Below are 25,994 nucleotides of genomic sequence, written 5' to 3'. Positions count from 1 at the left end.
TCCACTGTATTTTTAATCTCAGTTACTGTATTCTTTAGCTCTGATTGGTTCGTTTTTATACTTCCCATCTCTTTGTTGAAGTTCTCACTGAGTTTATCCAGTTTTCTCTCAAGTTCGGTGAGGCTCTTTATGACCATTACATTGAACTCTTTATCAGGTCCATTGCTTATTTCTATTTCATTTCATTATTTTTCTGAAGTTTTGCCTCATTCTTTCATTTAGAGCATATCCCTCTGTCTCATTTTGTTTTACTTTCTGTGTGTTTTTCTATGAATTAGGTAAAACTGCTACCTCACTCAGTCTTGAAGGAATATCCTAGTGTAGGAATGTTCCCTGTATAGACAGTGTATGCCCAGCAGCTTAGCTGACTGGAACTCTTAATGGGCATGATCAGGGTGATCCCAGGGGTGTTCTGTGCCAAGGCTTCCTTAGTATGAGATTGCTGGAGCTGGGGCAGAACAATTCAGGGTGCTTCATGCAAGAGACACCCTGGTGGGATGGCTGAAGCTGAAGTTGATGAGGGCTGCCAATACCTGTGGCACTCTGCAGTGGGGGCACCCCAGAAACAGCTGGAGATTTTGTGGGCAAGGGCAGAGACCTCCTTGGCAAGACAGCTGGAGCAGGGGTGGGGATAGATGGAGAGGCTGCCTTGGGAGAATGGTTGGAGAAGGTATGGGCTGAGAGCTCAAGACTTGTTGAGGTGGCAGGCCAACTAGAGCACTTGAACCCTGCTCTTGCCTGTGTTATTAAGGTAGAGGGAGAACATGAATAATGTTTCTCACCAGCACCTCCAACCCTGGAGAGAGTTTACTAGTAGTTTCCTATAGTTTCATGGGCTCTCTAGGGTTAGAAATGGGTTTCTTTCATTTAATAGTCTAGTTTCCTGTCAAATCATTGTTGTTTTGCAGTGTCCCAGGTTGGACAGATCTCTCCAGGGGCCCCTTAGTGCTCTCCCTCCGCAGTGCATTTCACAGTGTTGGGGGTGGGTTTCCTGTAGTTACCATGTTTTCATTTCTCCTACCATATGTGGTTCCTCTGTCCTTTGTTGTGCAAAAGGTTTTCAGTCAGCCCTCAGTTATTCTTTAGAAGGATTCAGTGTGTCCAAGTAAGGGAGTTCAAGGTCTTCCTGTGCCATACCACCTTGGAGACAAAGGCAAATGCATAGCTTTTCTTAAGTCTGTGGTTAGTCTATTGAAGATAATTTCAATTTTATTTTAAGGTCTCTATGTTTCAGAATTTATCTTTCAGACATTTTTACTGTCTGAACTCTGTAAAAGCCACTGCATAGTTAGTTATTTTTTGCATTTTCAACTTTAAATAATTCAAAGTTGGGGCCAGTTTAGCATTTCTAAAGAATAGATGTTAGAAGGCCAGTGATAGGGGCTCCTGAGTGGCTCAGTCTAATGGGTCGTGAGCTCAAGCACTGTGTGGGGCTCCATACTCAGTGGGGACTCTGCTTGAGGATTCTGTCCTTCCGCCATTCTCCCCACTCACTCTTTCTCTCTCTCTTACTGTCCTTCAAAATGAATAAAAGATACTATTTTCTTTAACTCCATCCTTCTTTTTTTTCCCCCAAAGATTTATTTATCCATTTTGAATGGATATGAAATTTAAACTCAATTAACATATAGTACATTATTAGTTTCAGAGGAAGAGTTCAGTAATTCATAAGTCTTATATGCAGTGCTCATTACATCACATGCCCTCCTTAATGCCCATCACTGTTACCGTATCCTCCTACCCTACTCACCTCCAGCAACCTTCAGTTTTCTTCCTATGATTAAGACTCTTTTATGGTTTATCTCCCTCTCTGATTTAATCTTATTTTATTTTTCCTCTTCAAATTGATTTTTAAAAAAATAAGTTCTGTATAGCTGGGAAATTAGAATTAAAATCAAATATGTAGCAATTGTAGTTAGAGTTTCTAAAAGTGATTAGCTTTGTAAGAAGTACATTTTCTATAAATACCAGTGTTCACATCAATGATGAGCAGACAACAAGACCTCGAAGACTTTCAGGGTGAGACCCTGCTACTTTTAGCTGGGATGATCAGATTTGGCATATAGTAGGTGTCTTGAGGAACAAATAGGATATGGAGAGTTAAAATTAGCATAGTAGGAAATTCCAAACTCCTGAAAGTTTCTCAAGAAGTAAGTAAGGTATTTAAAGTGATGTTTTAAGGGAAATTATTAATGTAGTAATAGCAAGATAGCATGGTTATGGTTTAGGAGATGAAACAGAGAGGCTATATTAGAACTCTTGGAGTGAAATGGACTGTGAGCTTGCATGGGGTCAGAGGATGGATAAACTAGATTTCATTTATAATGAACTGTGGGTAGATAAGTTAGCATTGTTAAATATAGTAAGTATATTTACAACTTGGGGAGAACTCTCGGACAAGCATTTTAAATTTTGGTCAGCATAGTATCTGTTTTTTTCTAGAAAAAAATAATTAAATTTAAAAGTAAGTATGTGTGGGCAAGATGGTGCAGAGTAGGGGACCTTGTTTAATCTGGTCCCTTGAAGTTAGCTGGATATCTGTCAAACCATTCTGAGCACACCCGAATTCAACCTGAGATATAAGAAGATTTATCTGGATCTCTACAAGCAGAAAAATGACTTGTTTTGCAAGGCAAGAGGTGCAGAACCTTGAATCTTCAGAGAAAATATTGGAAGATAAACAGAGGAGGGAGCCACCATAAACCAGCCACCAGAAAGTGATATAACACTAGAGCAAAAAATCAGGACCCTTAGAAATCTGCTCCAGTTAGATACAGTGTGCCCTTTCTGAAAAGGGCACAGGGGATGAATGGGGCAGAATTCTAGGTGGATTATTATGATCTCAGGATTCCAGGAGACTCCGAAAGAATGGGGGAGCCTCAACCAATAGAGTGCCCAAACAGGTGGAACAGGAAGACTGGTTATGGTCAGTGAGTCCAGAAGGGACTCTCAGCTCTGGTCACCATAAAATGTGAGCTGGGCCAATAGAGACCGCTCTCTTGCCACCCTGAAAAGGACTAGAAGGTCTGTTTAACATCCCAGGGAGTTATAAGTTTGAGAGGACATAAAGATATAAAAGAGATATAAAACAGAGATATAAAAAAAGAGATGTAAAACAGTGAGAGGTATAAAAAAAGAGATATAAAAGAGATATAAAAATATCTCTTTTAATATATAAGATACAAAAATACATAAGATATAAGATATCTAATATATATAATATATAAGATATAAGATATAATATTAATATATAAGATATTTAAAAAGAGAGATATAAAAAAAGAGATATAAAACAGTGAGAGGACACTGGGCCAGTACCCAGCATGACCTGGGAGCTGCAGAAGAGGGTGCACATGTGAGCCCACAGCCCACAGTTTATCCATAAAAATTGATAAACACCCCAACATATAATAGTGAAGCTTGCAAATCTTCCAGCCAAAGAATCTATCCTGAGAATAGCTGGGAAGAGGAAGTTCCTTACATATGGAGGGAAGAACATCAGAATAACATCAGACCTATCCACAGAGACCTGGCAAGCCAGAAAGGGCTAGCAAGACGTATTCACAGTACTAAATGAGAAGAACATGCAGCCAAGAATACTTTATCCAGTAATGCAATCATTCAGAATGGATGAAGAGATAAAGAGCTTCCAGGACAGGAAAAAACTGAAAGAATGTGTGACCACCTGCAAGAAATATTCAGGGGGATTCTATAACTGATGAGAGATTCCAAGAGTAATGTAGACTAGAAATAAGAGACATTCTATAGAACCAGGGACTTTACAGGCAATACAATGGCACTAAATTTATATCTTTCAGTAGTTACTATCAGTGTAAGTGGGCTGAATGCTCCCATCAGAAGACATGGGGTCTCAGATTGGATTAGAAAGCAAGACCCATCCATATGCTGTTGACAAGAGATTAATTTTGAACGTAAAGACACATTCAGATTCAAAATGAGGGGATGGAGAACCATTTACCATGCCAATGAACCTGAAACATGAAGAAATAGACTGTCTGAACAGACCAGTAACCAGTGAGGAAATTGAAGCAGTAATCAAAAACTTCCCAAAAAACAAGAGTCCAGGGCCAGATGGCTTCCCAGGGGAATTCTACCAAGCATTTAAAGAAGAAATAATATCTATTCTACTGAAGCTGTTTCAAAAAATAGAAATGGAAGGAGAACTTCCAAACTCTTTCTATGAGGCCGGCATTACCCTGATCTCAAAAGCAGACAAAGGAGAATTACAGACCAATATTCCTGATGAACAGGGATGTCAAAATACTCACCAAGATCCCAGTCGGTAGGATCCAACAGTACATTAAAAGGATTATTCACCCCAACCAGGTGGGATTTATTCCTGGGATACAAGGCTCAACATTTGCAAATCAAAGTGATCACATTAACAAAAGAAGAGACAAGAACCCTGTGATCCTCTCAACTGTTGGAGAAAAAGCATTTGACAAAATACAGCAACTCTTCAGATTAAAACTCTTCCAAGTATAGAGATAGAGGGAACATACCTCAATATCATAAAAGCCATCTATGAAAATCCCACAGCGAGTATCATTCTCAATGGGGAAGAACTGAGCTTTTCCCTTAAGGTCAGGAATGTGACAGGTATGCCTACTCTCACCACTTTTGTTCAATACAGTACTGGAAGTTGTAGCCTCAGCAGTCAGACAACAAAAAGGAATAAAAGGCATTCAAATTGGCAAAGAAGACAAACTCTCTCTTCGCAGATGACATTTTAGTTTATGTGGAAAACCCGAAAGACTCCATCTGCAAATTACTAGAACACATATGGCAGTTCAGCAATGTGGCAGGATACAAAATCAATGCACAGAAATCCGTTGCATTTCTATACAGTAACAATGTAACTGAAGAAAGAGAAATTAAGGAAGCAATTCCCTTTACAAGAGCACCAAATACCGTAAAATACCTAGGAATAAACCTAACCAAAGAGGTAAAGGATCTATACTCTAGAAACTCTTATGATTTCTATACTCTAGAAATCATAGGGAACACTTATGAGAGAAATGGAGGAAGACCCAGAGAGATGGATAAACATTCCATGCTCGTGTATTGGAAGAATAAACATTGTTAAAATGTCTCCACTTCTCAGAGCAGTCTACACTTTCAGTGCAATCCCTGTCAAAATACCATTGACATTTTTCACAGAGCTGGAACAAACAATCCTAAAATTTGTATGGAACTAGAAAAGAGCCCAAAATCTCCAGGGGGATGTTGAAAAAGAAAACCAAATCTGGGAGCATCACATTGCCTGACTTCAAGCTATATTACAAAGCATCAAGACAGCATGGTACTGGCACAGAAACAGACACATAGATCAATGGAACAGAATAGAGACCCCAGAAATGGACCCTCAACTCTATGGTCAACTAATCTCTGACAAATCAAGAGAAAATATCCAATGGGAGGGGGGGAACAGTCCTTCAATAACTGGTGCAGGAAAAATTGGACAGCCTCATGCAGAAGAATGAAACTGGACCAATCTCTTACACCATACAAAGTGGCAGTATGGAGTGGGCATGCAGAGCTAGTCAGAAATGACATTGCAATATAAGTGTATTTAAGTGCTTTAACAAAAATTTCAAAATGAAGCTAAGGGAAAAAACTTGAAGTTTAAATTAAACAGAGTGGATATCAATAGAAAACAATATATGCTCAGTGAAAAGAAAACTTGTAATATTGATTCGGATGTTTGTTAGGACACTGAAGTACGAGGAGAGAACTATTAGACTTAATACAGTCTGTAATAATATGGAGTGTCATCTTGTAAAATATTAGTGTGGGTCCTTCCTCACAGTCGGCAGAGTCATGCAACAACTGACTGTCAATGCAGGAGCAACTAGGCAACTTATAGTTTCTTAGAGTCCCAGGAAAATCTATTTCTAAAGTGATAATTTGTTTCCTTAGTTTAAAATCCCAGGAATGTCTCTAATACACATAACTGAGCAGTGATACACAGCAAAGTAAGTGAACTGAAATAACTATTTTTCCCTTATTTTTTAAACATGTATAAGAGACTCAATTCCTACTCTGAAAAGCAGTTTTATGTACTTGCTTTTTAAATATTACTATTTTTTATTTTTTATTTTTATTATTATGTTTAATTAGCCATATAGTACATTATTAGTTTTTGATGTAGTGTTCAACGATCTTTTAAATTCAGTTTTACCTTTTTAAAATCATTCTGAAGATTCTTTGAGCCTTGCAGAATTTTCAGGGCACCATTATGAACATCATCCTTTTGCTATTTGTTGGACATTTCAAAATATCTGTCCCTTTCTCTGAATTTGGAGCATTAGTGGTTCCCTTATGTTTCTCTTATGACCCATCTTCCACAACTTTCCTGCTTTCTAGTCATGGAGTGGTTTGACACTTTGTTATACTTCTGCTTTTTTTTTTTTTTTATACTTCTGCTTTTGATCAAAGCAAATGCTAATTGAATGAACTTCCTGTTTGAAGAGAGAAGTCTAAGTCAATAATCTTTTCCTTTGCTGACCTCGGAAAAGCTAGTTTTCCTCATTTCTTGGACTATTTTTCTTAATTTCATTTAAAAAGTATTATGAAGTAGCCTTTAGTAAACTTGTATTTGATCTTCTTGTGAGAAAAGCAGTTTTACATTTTCTAAAGAAGATAATCCTAAGTCACTCATTTTTTTTTAAAATCACAGTTTCATTATTACACCTTACCTTTTTTTTTTTTTAGACATTTTTCTCCTTTTTTGTATGCAGTTTAGTATATTAGAGCCAGTGCTATAAAACCATTTGTGCAATGCTTTGAACATTTGGTTATAATTATTTTGTCTGCCAAGCATTTTTCGATGTGATATTTATTAACCTTGAGTTGACCTGTGGCATACATACTTTCTTCATTACATGCCTTATTTGTTAAAGCATTTGTTGTGTTATATATTAAATTGATAGCTGCAAACTGTGCTGTTTGGCGTCAGGGGAAACTAAAGTACTTGTGTGCAAATAAACAATATAAGTCATTTTTTAAACTTTATTTTGGACATTTCAGGCATCTATCAAGATAGTGTAGTAAAACATATCTTGATTGACCTTTGGCCAGCTTCAACAATTATGAGCTCATGGCCAATCTTGTTTTATCAGTACCCCTCAATTCCCCACTACCCTGAGGTATATTATTTTGAAGTGAATCCCAGACATTAGATCATTTCATCCATATACAAGTCAGATAAGGACTGATCTAAAAAACAAAATAAAACAAAAACAAAAACTCCAAAACAATACCATCACAAAATCACAGTACCATCATTAGATCTGGAAAAAATTAACAGTATTTCCCAGCTTCATCAAATACCTAGTCAATGTTCAGAAATCATAAAAGCTTTTTAGACAGTTTGTTCAAATCAGGATTCAACCAACTCTGTATGTTGCATTTGGTTGATATGGTTCTTAATTCTTTTCTTTTCCTTTTTTAGTGTCCCTTCAGTTTATTTGTTGAATAAATCAGTTTGTTCTATAGGTATTCTCACTTTCTGGATTTCAAATTGCTTCCTCATTGTGTCATTTACCATGTTCCTCTGTTCCTTGTGCTTCCTATAAATTTGTGACTAATAAAATGGCTCTATCAGTTTTAGGCTTGATTTTTTTTTTTTAATTTTGTTTGCTGTTACCAGGAGGTAGCTGGTGATTGAACAAGATTGAAAATTGGATTCAAGTGTTATCAGCTTGATCCACTCCTTAAAAGTTTATCATAACTTTTATCATAACAAAAGTTTATCATAAACTTTTCATCTGATGCTTTTAGCATTTTTGGGAATTGTTGTAATGACCTATTATTTCCTTAAGGATTAAAAATTTATGATTGTTAGCTGAAACACTAAATAAAAAATTTCATCAGCTATCCATATACTCTGAGAATGTAGTTCCTACAGGAAAGGCAGGATAAATTCTTGATTCTTTCCCTTTTTTATAAATTTTAAAAATGAGTTGGTTCTCTCACATTTTGAAAAAGTGATCAATAATATTTAAAAATTTTTTAAATTTTTTATTGGTTTGAGCACATTTTATGAGTTTCAACTCAGTATAGTAGTTATTATTACTATTTTTTTAAATAATCAATTTGTGTCCTTTTTGGCTTGGGAGTCTCTTCAGATGGGCTCCTGACTCCTGAAAGTACAGCTTCATGATGCTCCCTTTCTCTCTTGTATGTTGAGGTGTTACATGCTTACCCTGTGCTTTCTTGTCCCAGATGTGGAGTCAGCCATTGGAAGGGAATGAGATAATTCAAGTATTGAAATAATGTAAAGTCTGAAGAAACTTCTTTTCTTTAGTCTTTCCATACTTTGTCCCTGTTCTCCCTTTGTGCCCCTGGCTTTTTTTGTGGTCTGTCTTATTAACTCTCATCCAAAAGTTCATTCTGTAATTTGATAAGCAGTGTTAGCAACAGTCACAATACCTGGTGGCTTCTTATGTTCCAGCAATACTATTACTTCTGTTCAAGTCAGCACCAGGTAAGCTGGTTCCCTAATATCACAATTCTTACAAATCAGGTAGTGAAAGGTATCTTTAGAGATGCCTCTAAGGAGGTGTCCCCTAGTCAGGAAGACATTAGAAGGACTATGTATTTATGTTCTGTAATTATGAATCTGTGAAACTTCTGTTCTAAGGGCCTACGGGAAGTGTTGGGAATTTTATCTCCTTACTTCACCTGATTCTGTTTGTTGAACTATACACCTAAGGGTCTTTCTAAAACTCATTACACACTTCACAAAGATATCAGATACTTGTCTATATTCTACCATTTTGACATTCTTTTTTCCACCCCAGCCATTTTATTGTTTCTTGTAACCTTGGCTACACTAATTTAAAATATTTGTCTTTAAATAGTTCTGTGTAAAAAATTTTAAAGGGCATTTGAGGGCCTGCCTTTTGTTCTGATCTCTGACTTAAGGCATAGCCTGAAAGCCTGTGGAAGTCCATTGTACCTGCCGACACAATGAACAGGTGGCTACGTCCACTCTTCTGTTTGGCTAGTTGCACATCCAGCGATATAACCACACAACTCCGTATTTGGCAACATCGACAGCTGATAGCAAATGTTGACATTTGGATCATCATTTTCATAAATTTAGTCTAGATGTTGTAGCTATTATCAAAGGAGTTATTTTATCTCCACCATGATTCCTCCTCAGAACAAAAACTTTCTGATCATATTCAGAAATTTTTTATTCAAGCATTAGTAAAGGTAGCCTGTTATAACAAACTGATTAATTTTAGTACTTCTGCTCTCTGCATTATATGTGAATTTTATGAAGCACTTTAGAATTGTCTTAGAATGTGGATGGTTGGAGTGCGTTGGACTAGTAGAATGAGTAGATAATTCCAAATTATTACTTTAACCTGGAAAATAGTGACAAATGTTATGCTTTCCCAGTTATATATAACATGTATCACAATAGAAAGCTGAGGTTCAGATGATTTCCAAATGTTATATTTGGACTTCTTAACAAATTTTAAGTCACCATCAAAAACGCTTTGATATTTTGGACACTGGTTAACAGAATCAAAGGCATTAAAATAAAACTAAGGCATTAAAGGCATTAAAGTAAAACTAAGGACAGATAAGTTGTCTTAAAAAAACAAACAAACAAACAAACAAACAAACCCTTGGGGCACCTGGGTGGCTCAGTGGGTTAAAGCCTCTGCCTTTGGCTCAGATCATGATCTCAGGGTCCTGGGATCGAGCCCCACATCAGGCTCACTGCTCGGCGGGGAGCCTGCTTCCTTCTCTCTCTCTGCCTGCCTCTCTGCCTACTTGTGATCTCTGTCTGTCAAATAAATAAATAAAATCTTTAAACAACAACAACAAAAAAAAACAAACAAATCCTGGAAGCTACTTTACACTGGAGATACCTAAATACTCTGTGTGTGTGTGTGTGTACATGGTCTCCTTTTTTACTGAAAATCATTATTTAATTAAAATTATTATTGCTTGTTGTTACCTCTCCTGCAGGATTATATAATGTGCCCCTATCCCAACACACCGAGATTCTAATTGCCAATACTTCAGCTCTGAAACTACTTTTGGTGCTTAGATGGGTTAGGATAGCTCTCTGGAATTGCCTTATATCCAACAGACATTTGGATGACTTTAAAAAGAGCAAGAGAGATTACAAAAAAGCCAAGGATAAATAGGAGATCAGAAGACTTAACACAGAAAGGTTAGGAAGACGTTGAGAGAATTTTTTTTCTATTTTTCTATTCACTTCCAATGCCCACATTCCCCAACCTGCCTTCCTGGTTTTTTTGTTTGTTTTTTTCATTTCTTTGCCTCTCTTTGTGTTTCTGCACGTGGGGTGGTATGGGAGTAAGTTAGGGTTCCTAGTTGCTGACTTATAGGAAGAAGTGAAAAGTATGTATTTCAAATATTCTCTTCTTTATGCCTTACCATTACAACATTATAAATTTGTTTCTGGCATGATAGTCTCTAAAAAACAAAAACCAGTATGTTTATAGTTTCATTAAAAGCAATACCATTCATATGCTTCTACTGTGGCTAGGATTGAAAGGGAAAATTTTGAGAACTGTTAGTTTAGAACTAAGACTTTGTTGCTTATTGTCCTCCTTAAGGTTTTAAATATGCACAAATGGTCATTGGCTCTCGTAACTTCCCCATCAGAATACCTTTAAAGATATATCTCTTTGTGCTCACTTGGCTTTGCTAGCCCTTAATCAGCTACACCTGCATCCCCCTGTCTTCTGCTCTGGGCTTCTGCTCTGGTGGAGCTCTCCTAACCCAACCTGAGCTTCACACCTAAGCCTGCCTGAAGGCCATGTGCATCTTCATTTCCACCAAGTCTGAAGCCACTTGAGAAAGCACCACAGACAGTGTACTCAAAAATTGTGCTAAGTGAATGGAGTAGGCAAATGAATTTACTCATTCTAATAGAAGATGCACACCTATAGAATGTTGTGAGAAAGCTAAATCATAGAACAGTTCTTTCTTTTTCATTTCCTCTAATACGTCATCAGCCAAGGTCAGAAATGCCATCTCTGTCTGTGTCTCTCCCCCAGTACTAGGAGAGAACCTCAGAGATAAACAGTTTAGTAAATACTTACTGAATTAATTATATGCAACTTCCTTAACCATCTTGTTTTACTAAGCGGCAAAAGCCACCCCCCCAAAACACTTTAGTACAGCTTAATTATAAGCCATTTTAATAACTATTGAACATCACAGTGGAAAACTTTTGAGTATGGGTTTTTAAAACAACAACGTCTTGAACATTTCCTGGGAGTCTCCATTAGAAGGAAAACTGACAGGCCTGAGAGGGACTCAGAGACCTGATACATCCTCTGCTCCAGAGCTGAGGAAACCCAGCCCAGGTGAAGGATTACTGAAGGCCCTGGAGTACCATGTGATCCACATTACTGGCCAGGACTTTTCTCTTTCTGCCTCAGTTTATCATTTATCAGCAAGGTAATTAATGTGGTAAACTCTATATTGTATAAACAGTCCAACAGTAATACAGTTTGAATCCAAAACTCAGTCTGGGCTAAGTTTTAAGTTATTGGAACAGTAGACATCCACAAAGCAGTTTGTGTCTCTAAGAGTAAGTTAAACGTGGTGTTAATTAAGTCCTTATATTGTATGAGATACTTCCTTGGGATATGGATTTTCTTTTGTATCAGTTTACTTCAATTTTGTGATAATGTCCAGTACTATAAAAATGTTTGAGTGACAACCAAAGTAAATTCATAAATATGATATATTTGAAAACCCATTTTTTATTTTTGTAACTGCTGTCATTTCTGATTGCAAATGGTGTGACAGTCTATGATTATAGTAACAAGAACTTGAAGAATTATATGTAGAATGCATATCACTTTTAGCAAGTTTTTGTATTGAAGGAGCGTAATAATGGGTTTTATGAAATCACAAAAAGCCGCCTTCAGGAAGTTTAAATATGGTGGCTATGAATAAGATTTATATTCTTGTACTCTATAGTACAAGTTAGGTTGTATTAATGAAAAGAAAAATTGGTGTATATTCTTGGACTTTTTTCTCTTTTTTTGATTTTGTGCTGTGGCTTTTTCTCTGCTAAGGAAAATGTATAACAAATCCCCCCCCCTTTTTTTTAACTAGAGCAAGTGCTACTTTTGGGCATGTGTGCCCATATCCTACAAGACTATACTTAAATTAATGTTGACAATAAGGTGCTTTTGGTGGGGCACACAGTCTTTCACCATTGAAAAACTGGCAGTCCCCACTAAAGATAAATTGGCATTTCTGCAATGACCCAGTTCTGTTACCTAAGAGAAATGAGTGTTTATGCCTACCAAAGACAACAACAATATCCATAGCAGCTCTATAAAATAGCTAAAAATTAGGACGCCTGGGTGGCTCAGTCGGTTAAGCATCTGCCTTCACTCAGGTCACAATCCCACAATCCTGGGATCAAGTCCTGCATCCGTCTCCTTGCTCAGCAGGGAGCCTGCTTCTTCCTCTACATCCTGCTCCCCCTAGTTGTGCTTTCTCTCTCTCTGTCTGACAAATAAATAAAATCTTTTGAAAATTTTTAAAAAATAAAATAGCTAAAAATTGGAAACATTTCAGATGTCTATCAGCAGTTAGACTGGATACATAAATCATGGTGTGGTCATACAGTGAGATTTGTATAGTAGTGAGAATGACCAGACTCTCCTATATGCAACAACATTAATTCTATATATACTATTGAGGGAAGGAAGCCAGATGCACAAGAATACTGTCTGCTTCTGTATGAGTCCATTATTTCATTTATATGAAAACCAAGAGACGGATCAATAGAGAGAGAGAGAGATTGGAATAATGATTATCTTTTAGACAGGGATATTACCTGGTAAGGACTACCAAGAGAGCCTGCTGTGAGGCTGGATATAAATATCCTCTCTCCGGGCACTTGTGTGGCTCAGTGGGTTAAAGGCTCTGCCTTCAGCTGAGGTCATGATCCCAGGGTTCTGGGATCGAGCCCCGCATCGAGCTCTCTGCTCAGCAGGGAGCCTGCTTACCTTCCTCTCTCTCTCTCTGCCTGCCTTTCTGCCTACTTGTGATCTCTGTCTATCATATAAATAAATACAATCTTTTTTAAATAAATAAATAAATGTCCTCTCTCTTGATCTGGGTGGTGGTTATATGTGTATATACAAACGTAAAAAATCATCAGAATATACATTTAGAATTTATGTATTTACTATAAATTATACTTAATTTTCCCTTCATTTTGTTTTTACTATAGCATGTTTGCTTAATTTACAATCAGCAGAAAATAAGCTGGGTCTTGTTTTGATCCTAACATTGATGTTTTAAAGGTTCTACACAATATTTGTTTGAAAGAACATATTAAAAATTCCTTTTTAGAAGCTAGAAAATACAAAGTTTAACCCCACAATTTTCCTCTTTGATAGAATTGAAAACTATTGCTACAATTTTAAATGGACTTTTCGTTGTTTAAACTACATCTAAGAAAATCTAAAAAATTTTAAAAATGTGCAAACAAATGATTGCATAGCAGAACATGAACATTAACTGCAAACAGTAAAAAAATGAAAATTAGAAATACTTTCAAATATACAAAGGTTCCAGAATAAATCCTTTAAACACATTCCACAAACATTATTTCAGAACTATCTTTTGTTCTTTATAGGCAAGACCTATATTACTAAAACCAAAATTGAAATAAAAGCAGTTCTCTACAAGGAATTGTTTCCTTACAATATTTCTTACTTATATCTTCAATAAGTTTTTAAAATTTTTAAATTTTTAAAGATGCTAGCTTTTATTCTGAAGTGAGATTGGACATGTTGCTTTTATTGCCTCCCCAAATGATCTCTCAGAGAAATGCTAGAAATTATAAATGGTTGAAGTATTATTGTTTTTTGTTTTTTGGATTTTTTTTTTTAGTCAGGGACTGCCAGGTACTACATTGATAATTAAATTCAGAGATATGACTCTTACTTAAAATTAATTCTTTTTCCAAAATACTTTAAATTTCATGGCACCATAGAATCACCTGGAATGGGAGTATTAATCTTTCAGCTTGCCTCACATGAAATAAACAGGTGTGAAGAACAAGCTTCCTTCATAGAGTGATAGGCAAATTTTGATACAAATGTACAGACTGAGTGCTATAAACATCAAAATTCACTTCTTTCACACTAGGCATAAACTTAAATCAACTTTGAAACAATTTACTTACTAAGCAATATGACCCAACAATAGTCCTTAACGTTTGGAATAACTGTAGGAGAGCATTTTTTTCCCCTTAAAATTTTTTCTGCTATCATTGACCTATTCAGATTTTAAGGTGAGTTCTTCCAATGATTATATGTTCCAAATCTTCATAGAAACCAGAAAAAAACAGTGAAAGTTCCATGTTTCTGTCAAAAATTCAGTCTTCTCCAAAATCCTACTTAACCCAGTTGACACCATTTCACAAGACAGTTAACAAAAAACTGTTCCATGCTTCATCATAAATTAACTATCATCAGGGACCTAGACATCTTAACAAGACAGAAAAGTCCACCCCAAACTTAAATGTTCTGATCAGTCAGTTGTTATACTGTAGCTACACCTTTACTTTTTTTCATTCTATCTTATTAGCAAGCTACATCTCTGTGTTAACAGTTATACAAAATATGGGTATAAAAGTTTATTTTTAATAAAACTGTTACAAATTATGGCCAACCATCATCTTTTCACCAATACTTCAAGCATAAAAAATGAGAATCTTTACAAAAATACACAGAGACCACAAATTGGTAGCTACCCATAACATTAAATAAACTGGACTCTTCAGAGTGGCTTCACAACAGCGTATCATTTTAATTACAGCCATTTGCCTGGTACAGGGAAAACTGACAAGCATCATTGCAACATTGTATTCATGATAATTTAAGTAAACCAAACTGAGTGATACATGCCTAAAAATATCAAGGTTTATACTATCCACTGAACTTAAAGATTAATCTAAGACCTTGATCTAGATTTTGACCTAGACCTAGTTTGTGATCTTGACTAGATTTGGATCTAAGTGGGTCTTTCCCTTGACTTCTTTTTATACCTTAAGCGAAACATAATATGTCTTGGACTCTGTTTTACAAGTGCCTCTAGTTTTGGTGTGAGATACAGACTTAGAATGTGATTTAGCATTCATTTCTTTCTTGAACTGGGACTTGGACTATGGTCTTGAATTGGATTTAGATCTTGAAAAAGATATGTTTCAGTGTTCGAATCTTATCATCGTCAGAATGGCTTCTGCTATGCTATGGTCTTCTAGCTGGTCTAAGACTGTAAAGTCTTCTTTGTATACATGAATGTATGTATGTATTTTAGTGAGAGAGAGCATGAGTGGCAGGGGCAGGAGGACAGGGAGAGAGAATCTCAAGCAGACTCTGTGCTAAGCACCAGACGGGCTTGATCTCACATCCCTGAGATTACAATCTGAGTCGAAACCAAGAGTGGATGCTCAACTGACTGTGCCACCCAGGGCCCGTAAAATCTCCTCTGGTTGTAATCATAATGCCAGCTTCTTGATCTCCTTTCGTAACTTCAACTTTTAGAACATTTGTATCTGCCGTCATCATAGTGTAAAGAACTGTACACATTCCACCCTCCCTTGGTTTTCACATGATTTGGAGTCTTCTGATCCCCTTGTGCAAACTGTGTTTCATTTTGGCATCCACAAATCCATTTTCTGTCTAAATTATGTAAAGCATCTTTGGTGTCACAGACGTCTTCAAGTTGAACATAAGGAAATCCTCTTGGATGATAGGTGTATAAATCGAATGGAACATACATATCAACTTTAGGACCATAATGACCAAATTTGCATTGTAAATCTTTGGACCAGGTATCGTCGGCCACATTTCTTAATAATAGAGATGGGGTGGGGAGGCGCCTGGGTGGCTGAATGGGTTAAAGCCTCTGCCTTCAGCTCAGGTCATGATTCCAGGGTCCTGGAATTGAGCCCCACATTGGGCTCTCTGCTCAGCAGGGAGCCTGCTTCCCTTCCTCTCACTCTGCCTTCCTCTCTGCCTACTTGTGATCTCGGTCTATCAAATAAATAAATAAAATCTTAGAAAAAAAAAAGAATAGAGATGGGGTGGGGTGGGAGTGCAGGTAGCAGGACATGATAACATGAGTCTCAACAGGGGTTATTAATGGGCTCAGTAAACCTTCCGTAGATCCTCACTCTCAGCCAGAGGGCTCCACTATGACAGCCATCTGTAAGACTTAATTTTTAAAAGAGGGGAAAACGTCAAACTTAAAAATCTTGAGAACAGAGTATCATGATTTAGTAAGTGCAGCCAAATGTGTATTTTTTTCAAGTGCTTATCTTTGTGTAATACTTTGTGTAGGACTTTTCAGCTGTGAAAGTCACTAAATCCAAGTATCTAAATAAAGTGAATATAGATTCAGACCTTTAAATCACTGTGATTTCAGTTTAAAAACACTTTTATTTGTTAAATGTAAAACTTAAAAACTTACCTTAAGGTGAAGCCTCCATAAGCTGAGGTCCATGAATGACTACAGGGATCAGCCCCTCTGACCCCCATGGGACATGTCTCCTGAGCATGTACATTTGCTTTTGTGTTAAGCTGATATTTTGGGGTTGTTTTTTAACTTTAGCATAACCTAGCTTGTTTAAACTAAAAAAATAGTTTTTAGTTCCTTTTTATCTTCTTTTCTAATTTGTTTTTCATATTTATAATGCATGGAATATATAATGTACATATATATGTCTAAATTATTGTTTTATAAATTTATATATTTTATATCACAATATATATTATATTATATAAGTATATTATAAATATGTATTTATATGTTATTTATTTGCATTATTATTTATAATATTCATATTATTTATTTTATTTATATTTAACATATATAAATTTATTCAAATTTATATTTAATAATTTGTATTTAAATTAAATAACTTAAATATTTTTCAATTAAGTAATTTATAATTTATATTTAATAATTTAAATTTATATTTATTTATATGTACATTTTACTTATATATTTATATATTATATAAATATATTAAGATATATTTATATATTACAATATAATATATTTACATAGTGGGACATAGTTATATAAATCAGAGGTTATATATTATACATTATAATCTTATATCAAGAGGGCTCAAAAATTTTTGGCCTGTAACTTGCATAATCAAAAAAGTTTGGAGACTGCTCTACTACACTGTGCCTCTTGATGGCAGGCAACATGCCTTAGTCACCACTGGAGTCCCCACAATAGGGAGTCCCTTTACATAATGAATTCTCAACATATATTTGAACAAATGAATGTTTTAGTAAATGGATTCCTTTAGAAATGGAAGTGACACCTTGTATGTAGTGTACACTGCCTTAGGAGTGCATGTGAGAGAACCTGGTGACATACTATTTAAGTCATAACTGTGTGAATGGAAACATGTAAGGCTGGCCCATTTTTGTCATTTTTAAGCTCATAACATTAAAAATAAAATACCAAACATCAAGTTTGCTTTAGTTCATATTGAAAACTTGATAAATTTATTACAATATTCATTTTGGTCCATTTTTCTTTTTTTTTTTAATTTAAGTTCATCTTTAGTTTTTGATGTGGTGTTCAGTGATTCGTTTGTTGCATATAACACCCAGTGCTTATCATGTCATGTGCCCTCCTTAATGCCCATCACCTAGATACCCCATCCCTCCCCCCACCTCCCTTTCTGCAAACCTTGGTCCCTTTTTTTTTTTTTTAAGATCTTATTTATTTATTTGAAACAGAGAGAGAGTGAGTAAGAGAGAGCACAAGCAAGGGGAGCAGCAGAGGGAGAAGCAGACTCTCCACTGAGCAGGGAGCCCAATGTGGGGCTTGATCCCAGGACACTGGGACCACAACCTGAGCCAAAGGCAGATGCTTAACCAACTGAGCCACCTAGGTGCCCCTCCCTAACTCTATCTTTAAATAAAAATATTTTACAGTTTAACTTATTTTTACATACATTATCACATTTTATCCTGCCAACAACCCCACTGGGGTAAGATTTTATTTTCCCCATTCAGCTGATTTTTAAAATTTGGAGATTCAGAAAAGGAATCAGTCTTGTTCAAGGTACTAAAATTAGGACCTCAGTGATTTTCCTCTGTCTTCAAATTCTGACTTTATCACTCTTATTGGAGAAGTATCTGAGTTATAGGAGATGGGTCAGGCCAGAGGGATAACAGTACTATATAATTTTGCATATCCCAATATTTTGTAAATAATTGGGTTAAAGAAAAAGCACTTTGTGTCTTTTCTGTTCGAGGCATACCTAACAAGATCAGAAGAGGGAGAGCTGCTGCTTTCCCTGAGTGATGGCTCATAGGCTTTGGTCTCACAGTCCTACCCCAGCTGAAGAAACAGGTGGTGGCTTGCCAAAAGGGCAGTATGTGTATCCAGTTTTCCTTTTTCCCTGATAAACAGTGACATACTGGATCATGTCAATGTATGGCAGAGTTAAAAGGTTACAATAATGAATGGTAAAAGTATCAGGAAGAATACAGGGGTTATTGCATTTGTTTTTGGATAAAACTGTACCAGAGACTTCCATAAGCAACAAATTTTGTAGAGTCATAAAAGTGAGCATTGATACTGAAGATGGAAAAACAACTGAATAATTATTAATAACATTTTTCAAGAGTAAAAATAACTGAGAATTCAAATATTGGAATGAAGATGTTATTAAAAAGAGAGAAACAAAATCCTGGCAATGAAATGAGTCATTGTTACTACCTCTGCTGCTCCTTCTCCTTGCTGCTGTTGAGCTCCTGTGCCTTTGTAGTTGGTAGTGTTTACAATAAGCTTTTAAAGCAGTATTACAGATAATGGAAGTGTAGCTAATATATGAAAACAACTTGTCTAAGTCAGATGCCACCATCCAAGCCCTTTCTACCTTGCCATGCTGCTTCTTCAATTTCATTTCCAACAGTTAAAAACCCAGGGCTTAGGAGTTTTAATTGTCACAGTTAGGCTTAAAAGATGCTTATTGAAAGATTTACAAGATTTTATCACAAATGGCAAAGTTTCATTCTTTTAATGGCTGAGTAATATTCGTGTGTGTGTATGTGTCTGTGTCTGTGTACACACCACATCTTCTTTATCCATTCACCTGTAGATGGACATTTAGGATGCTTCCATATCTTGACTACTGTATATAATGTTAAAATAAACATAGGGATGCATATATCTTTTTGAATTAGTGTTTTTGTTTTCTTTGGGTAAATACCCAGTAGTGGAATTACTAGATTGTATGTTATTGCTATTTTTAATTTTTTGAGAAGCTTCCATACTGTTTTCACAGTGACTGCACCAATTTACATTCCCACTAACAGTGTTCAAGGGTTCCCTTTTCTTCAAATTCTCACCAATACTTGTTATTTCTTGTCCTTTTGTTACTAGTTGTTCTGACTGGTGTGAAGTGCCAGGTGACTGGTTTGAGATGGACCTAAAGGATATATGCTGAGTAAAATAAGTCAGACACAGAAAGACAAATACTGCATGTGAAATCTAAAAACAAACAACCAGAACCAAACCCATAAATAAAAAGAACAAACTTGTTTGCCAGAGGGAGAGGGATCGGAGGATAGTCAAAATGAGTAAAGGGAAGTAGGAGACTCAGGCTTCCAGTTCTGGAATGAATAAGTCACAGGGACGAAAGGTATAGCTTGGGGAATGTAGTCAATGGTATTTTGATAGTGTTGTATGGTAACAGATCGTAAGTACACTTATGAGCATAGCATAATAGAGTTGTTAAATCACTATGTTGTACACCTGAAACTAATGTGACATTTTTTATCAACTGTACTTCAATTTAAAAAAAAATTTCTTGGGCACCTGGGTAGCTCAGTGGGTTAAAGCCTCTGTCTTCGGCTCAGGTCATGATCCCAGGGTTATGGGATTAAGCCCCGCATCAGGCAGTCTGCTCAGCAGGGAGCTTGCTTCCCCACTCCCCCACCCCACCCCCGCCTGCCTCTCTGCCTACTTGTGATCTCTCTGTCAGATGAATAAATACGATCTTAAAAAAAAATTTCTTATCCAAGTTAGCTACTGGCTTTTCATATTTTTTTTCTGCCTTCAATTTTATTACAACTTCATTGTTTTTAATTTCAACACTTTTTTTTTTTTTCAGTTTAATGGTTGGAACAGATTTTATTTCTTAAGTTGTATGTGGAACCATAAAAATGTTGAAAATAGGGACTTTATCTTATCATTTCTTTACTGTGCTCCACAGTGGTGATTCCAGTTTTAGGGATGCAATAGCTGCAATAGGTGCTCCATAGATGGTACCACCTATCATGGGTCAGACAGTGGTAGAGCACTTTCTGTGTGTTTGTTCAGTGAATCACAGAGACCAACACAGCTAACTAGGGGAGCCAGGATTCTAACTCAAACAGGCTCTTTGTGCCTGGCTTCTCTCATGAGCATTTATTGGTTTTGATTTAATCAGTGTCATTTTATTTAAAAAAAAAAAACTTATTTTGAAGTTGAACAGTTACTACAGACCTGTTTATGAAATGTGATATACAAATGTAATAAAACATTGCAAGTGTAAAACAAAATGCATCCATTTGCATAGATAGAATGACTTTTATTTTCTTGTCTTTTTCATTTTTGTTTGTTTGGTTCTAACGAAAATTTTTTTTTCTGCCAAAAGATTAAATTGAAACAAATGAGTTTGATTTATCAGCTAATGTTAAATTGATTAAAGGTCTACCTTTAGGTCTGAAATTCAGTGTATCATGTTCAAATGATGAAACTGATATTCTATGCTAAATGTGTACAGTGTTCTTTAATATTCTATGTTAGTGTAATTCATAATCTGTTTTACCAACCAGACTTTAACTTTGAAATGGGATATGTTGTGATATCCTTGCTCATTATTAAGTCTTGAAAGCTATTTGTGATGTATATGAATGCTAAACTCTTATGAATATAAATCCTTTCTTACAAATGGAAAACATAAGCCATGAAATAATTTTATTCTTATTTTCAGTGCTGGTAGTATTTTCTATTTTCATAAGGCAGAGTTTTCCTATTCATATTTAAAAGCTAGGAGATCATATTAATTAAAGCCAGAAAAATAAATATCCTGAGAAAGAAAATAGAGAACTGTAAAGGTTGAGATTATTCATTCACATACTACATATGAAAGGTATCCTCTCCTCAAGTGTTCATTTTAAAAATCTCTGATATGGCAAAAGACATTTATCAGTTTAGGAAAAGAGATCAATTTAGGAATGAGCCAACTAAAATATGAAGACCTGAAACTTAAAACCCTTTCTCTATTCCAACAAAAACTAATTTTGTTGCAAGATATTTAGGCCTTTCTGTTTGTCTGCCAATATTGATAGTTTTTGGTTACCTTTTTTTAATAGGCAGTAATTTCAATAATGTGCCTTCAGAGTGTAATTGAGTAGATAGTTTATTTAGAAGAAAATACCCCAAAGCTCTTTCATGTAGTGTTTCAGTTTGACCCAAAAAAAGTACATTGTGGGATATTTTTAGTATTTTTCGATCTATTTTTGTCTGTAGACTAGGACTGATAACTGATTTAGGGCATAGGGGTTAAAAACAGGAAATGTGGTTTATAAAGTAGGTAGTATCTCCAGAGTTTCCAAAGTTTGATTTCTTATAGTATTGACTGAAGAATATCATGTTTCAAAACAACATTAGGCAGCGTACCTTGAAATCAGTCTGTGTTTAAAGAAGTTGTCTGTCCAATTATGACAGGAAATGCTTCATGGAAAAATTTGCATTCTTGGTATAGGTTCAAATAGTACAGCAGTTGCTTTCTGTAATTGCACAGTGCTCTTTTCTCTCTAGCTCTTTTTTTTTTAAAAGATTTTATTTATTTATTTATTAGAGAGAGAGAGCGTGCGAGCACAGGCAGACAGAGTGGTAGGCAGAGGCAGAGGGAGAAGCAGGCTCCCCGCCGAGCAAGGAGCCCGATGTAGGACTAGATCCCAGGATGCTGGGATCATGACCTGAGCCGAAGGCAGCCGCTTAACCAACTGAGCCACCCAGGCGTCCCTCTAGCTCTTTTTTACACAGTCTTTATATAGTTAGATTGAGTATAAGTCTTGTGTAAATTTTAGTAAATTTCCTTTGATCTTTGTGTTTTGGTTAAAATTTTATTTTAGTATTCTAGTGGAAGGTTTTGTCATTGTCATAATTGAGAAAGAGCATATATTATAGTTATTAAATATCATAATTAGGGAATCCAAGTTAAGAAAATAAAAAGGTATAAAAAAGCAGAGTTATAATTTTGTATGGCTTTGAATGACAGCTTGGCAGAAGTGATCAAAACTAAAAACCTTTGACTCAGCAATCCCATTGCTAGGAAAATATCTTACATAAATTATTCTATGAGAATACAAAGATTGATATCCATTGCAGCATTATTAGTAGTATGTACTGAAAGTCAATGTAATTGTCTAATAGAATAAATTATGAACAGAATAAAATTAATAAATTAGAATAAATACAGAATAAATAAATTGTGGCACATCTATTGCATAAAATACCCAGCAGCCACTGAAAATAATAAGGTAGATATGTATACACTGGCATGGAAGAGTGTTTGTGATTTATTACAAAATGAAGTAAGCAAGTTTCAAGAAGAAATGTGTAGTGTAATCTCATTTTTGCGGGAGAAAAGTTTATATTCATTAAAAGAGATTTGGAAGAATACATACCAAACTAGAGAGAAGGACGAAAGAGTTTATTGGACTTTTTGTTATTATGAAAACATATACTTCTGTGTTTTAATTCTTTTCAATTAGTATTTGATTTTTTTTCAAAATAAAAAAATCAAGAAGAAAGGTTGATCAATCCAAAATGTTTACTATTATGTTTTTTAATATAGACATTCTTTAGAGAAGTCTGCCTAGCAGTTTTTCCAAAATTATTATTATTTTTAAAGATTTTATTTATTTATTTGATAGAGATCACAAGTTGGCAGAGCAGGAGGCAGAGAGAGGGGGGGAATTAGGCTCCCTGCTGAGCAGAGAGCCCGATGTGAGGCTCCATCCCAGGACCCTGAGATCCATGACCTGAGCTGAAGGCAGATGCTTAACCCACTGAGCCACCCAGGTGCCTCAGCCAGAATTATTAATTATAAGAAAAATCAAATCTGCTTATGAAACACTTTTTAATATATAAAACATTTTCCCATATTTCAAAGAAAACTTGAAGCTCCAGCGAATTAGCTGATTTTCCAGCTAAGATGTAAATCCAATTCTTTCTATACACATCCATACATTATCTATTATAGCTTATCGCTAGGTATTATTCCATCAGATCGGCACAAAAATAATAGTAAGATCCTTTCAACGTGTCAGGGGACCGTTTTCTCATAAATGGTCCTGAGGATTTCATCAAACAGAGCCCTATTTACCAATTTGAGTTTTAGTGTTTGGCAAACAGTTTTCTTTCATACAGTTGCTTTCTTGTGCTGTTTTAGAGACAATGTAAAGCTCTCTCCCATGTGCAATGTATGCCCTGTGAGGAGGAGGGCTTCATTTCTTATGAATTTGTTTTTTGTTTGTTTGGTTGGGTGGTTGGTTTTGTTTTGTTTGGTCACTACTATAACCCCAGCACCTGGAAGAGAATCTGGCCTGTAATAGTAATAGGCACTCAAAAATATTTTTAGTAGTATGCCTATTCCAAAACCAACTGTCCCTCTTATGTGATTAAAAGAAGAAACTGACAAATATGGCAAGAAAAAAAAATATTTCTTACCCACTTTCATGTATGAATATAAAGACCTTCATTATTGGAGAAGATGGTATGTGGTCCAAGCCCAGTTACAGGAAGCCCACCCTGCAAGAAGGAGCCTACAGGTTCTTGCTCAGAGTAGAGATGAGCTTTGTTTTCTCCATGGGGAATTTCCACACTGGGCTACTAGATTAATTGCTAAGTGATAGTCTAGATTGATACCGTGTGGGTGGGGACACTTTTTTGTCAAATATCATGACACATTCTAATTTTATATTCAGAAAGTAGAGGAGATACATATTGTAAATACTTAGAAGTTGTTCTCATTCCTTTGGAAAGTTGTGGGGGTTTATCTAAGAGGAACCTTTTTAAAAACAATACTTATTACTACATCATAATAATGTAACATTTGTAACTCCAAGAAACAAGTCAGTTTGCCTTATTTTTTCTGTGTGCACTGTTCACATGGACAGCTCATTTCCTAGTAGTACTGTAAATAAATGTGGTATTTATGGCCCACTTTAATGTTGGAGCTAAGGTTAAAACCCTGGTTTCCTAACACATTTACTAAGTGTTCATTATGTTCTAATATGTCTGGGCTTCTTCCTGAGTAGCACATAATGAGCATTCAATAAATGTAAAGGTTTATTATTTGAAATAAGCTATTTGCTAATTAAGTATATAGCCAGAAAAACAAAGCATATTTGGAAAACATATATTTAGACTCAGCAGTATTCCATTTTGTTATACATAATTGATTCAAATTATATTTTTCAAATGGATCCTACAGAATTATTTCAACAGAACTGTTTTTGTTTTCTTGAATCCTATGAAAAGTAAGAGATATATGCTTTAGCAGAGAGTATCTCCTTTACACATAAACTGAGGCATTTACATTTTTAGTGGATGATGGCTCAAGTACAAAATTCATATTATAGAATCCTACATGCATTAAAATTTTTCTCTTATGTATTTGTTCACTCATTCATTCCTTTATCACTTTATTTAAGAGGGTTAAGGGAACTTACTAGTGAGCAAGACATACATGATGTTTGCCTTCTTTCTTCATTCATAAATATTTTTGAACTTGTGTCTCAGACCAGCCACTGTAATGGGTAGTGAGGATAAAAAGATGTGGTAAATGGAGGACAATGCCTATGCCTGTGGAGTTAACAATCTAGCAGGGTAGATAGTTATCAATTAAGTAGTCATGTAAATCAATGGAAAGCTGCTACAGTGGGAGAAGAGGGAGTTGGTGCTGAGAGGACATGAGAGGTGATCTAAGTGTATCACCTCTGAAATACAAGGGAGAGTCAGCTGGTCGTAACCAGTAATACTTCCTCCCATTTGCTGACTGCCCGACAGATATACTGTTAGCCTCTTAGAAGCATTATTTCATTTATTAAATGGTATCTCTGTTTGATAAATGAGAAAGCTACACATTAGAGATGTTCAGAAACTTTCTGCAAGATGACAGCTTAGTAAGTAATGTGAGTATTTGAGGTCAGCACCTGCATCTGCCTTCTGTTCAAATGTATAATTCTGATTTACCCAGGCCATTACTCAGGTGTCCCCGTAGAAGTCAGTTCTTCCCTAACCATTGCTGGTATGTTATGTTCAGCCATTTTTTCCAAAGCAATGCAAAGTGTGACAGAAACAGTTCCACTAAAATTACAACTTCTAGAGAACTTTGTGTAAACTAGAAAAATAAGTGTATAGTCAAAGACAAATCTCCAGTTATTGCACATCCCAGTAGCATTTGATATTGTATCTGGGCTGTCTGCTGCTGTCATGTTCTAATACACACATTTAGCTGTTCAGAGATTGCTAGTGCCACTCAAAAGAACTTTGCCTACAATTAAGCTGTAGCCAGGGGGTTACATGATGGATTATAGTATCTAAACTTCTAAACCATGTGTTTCAGAAAAAGAAATTGGCTCCCTTCTTCTAGTTATCATACATTTTACCCAACTATTTATGTCTTTCTTTTTAAAAAGTACCTTAAATATGTGTACTGCTTTGTAATCTACAACATGTCCTCTACCACATAAACTCTCTTAGGGTGGGGCCATGTCTGTTTTGCTCACTTTTTTATACCATCATCTGGCGGTGCCTAGCACATAATTGATGCACAACAAATATTTAAACAATAAGGAGATAAATATATATCATTTTTATAACAGCTTTGATAGCAAAACAGACAT

The 25,994-nt window shown here is 35.7% G+C and overlaps 1 protein-coding gene and 1 pseudogene across 1 annotated transcript in view; one reads left to right on the top strand and one right to left on the bottom strand.

The window, feature by feature from the left end:
- Positions 1 to 25,994, top strand: part of LOC111156692 (exocyst complex component 2) — a 307,781-nt gene that overhangs the window by 208,616 nt on the left and 73,171 nt on the right. The gene's annotated exons all lie outside the window — the stretch shown is intronic.
- Positions 15,007 to 16,595, bottom strand: LOC111156665 (annotated as a pseudogene).

Source organism: Enhydra lutris, unplaced genomic scaffold (genome assembly GCF_002288905.1).
Source record: "Enhydra lutris kenyoni isolate GAN:26980312 unplaced genomic scaffold, ASM228890v2 scaffoldscaffold48, whole genome shotgun sequence".
In the NCBI taxonomy this organism is placed as follows: domain Eukaryota; kingdom Metazoa; phylum Chordata; class Mammalia; order Carnivora; family Mustelidae; genus Enhydra; species Enhydra lutris.
The sequence above is the reverse complement of the archived record's forward strand: the minus strand, read 5'-3'. Positions and strand labels throughout refer to the sequence as shown.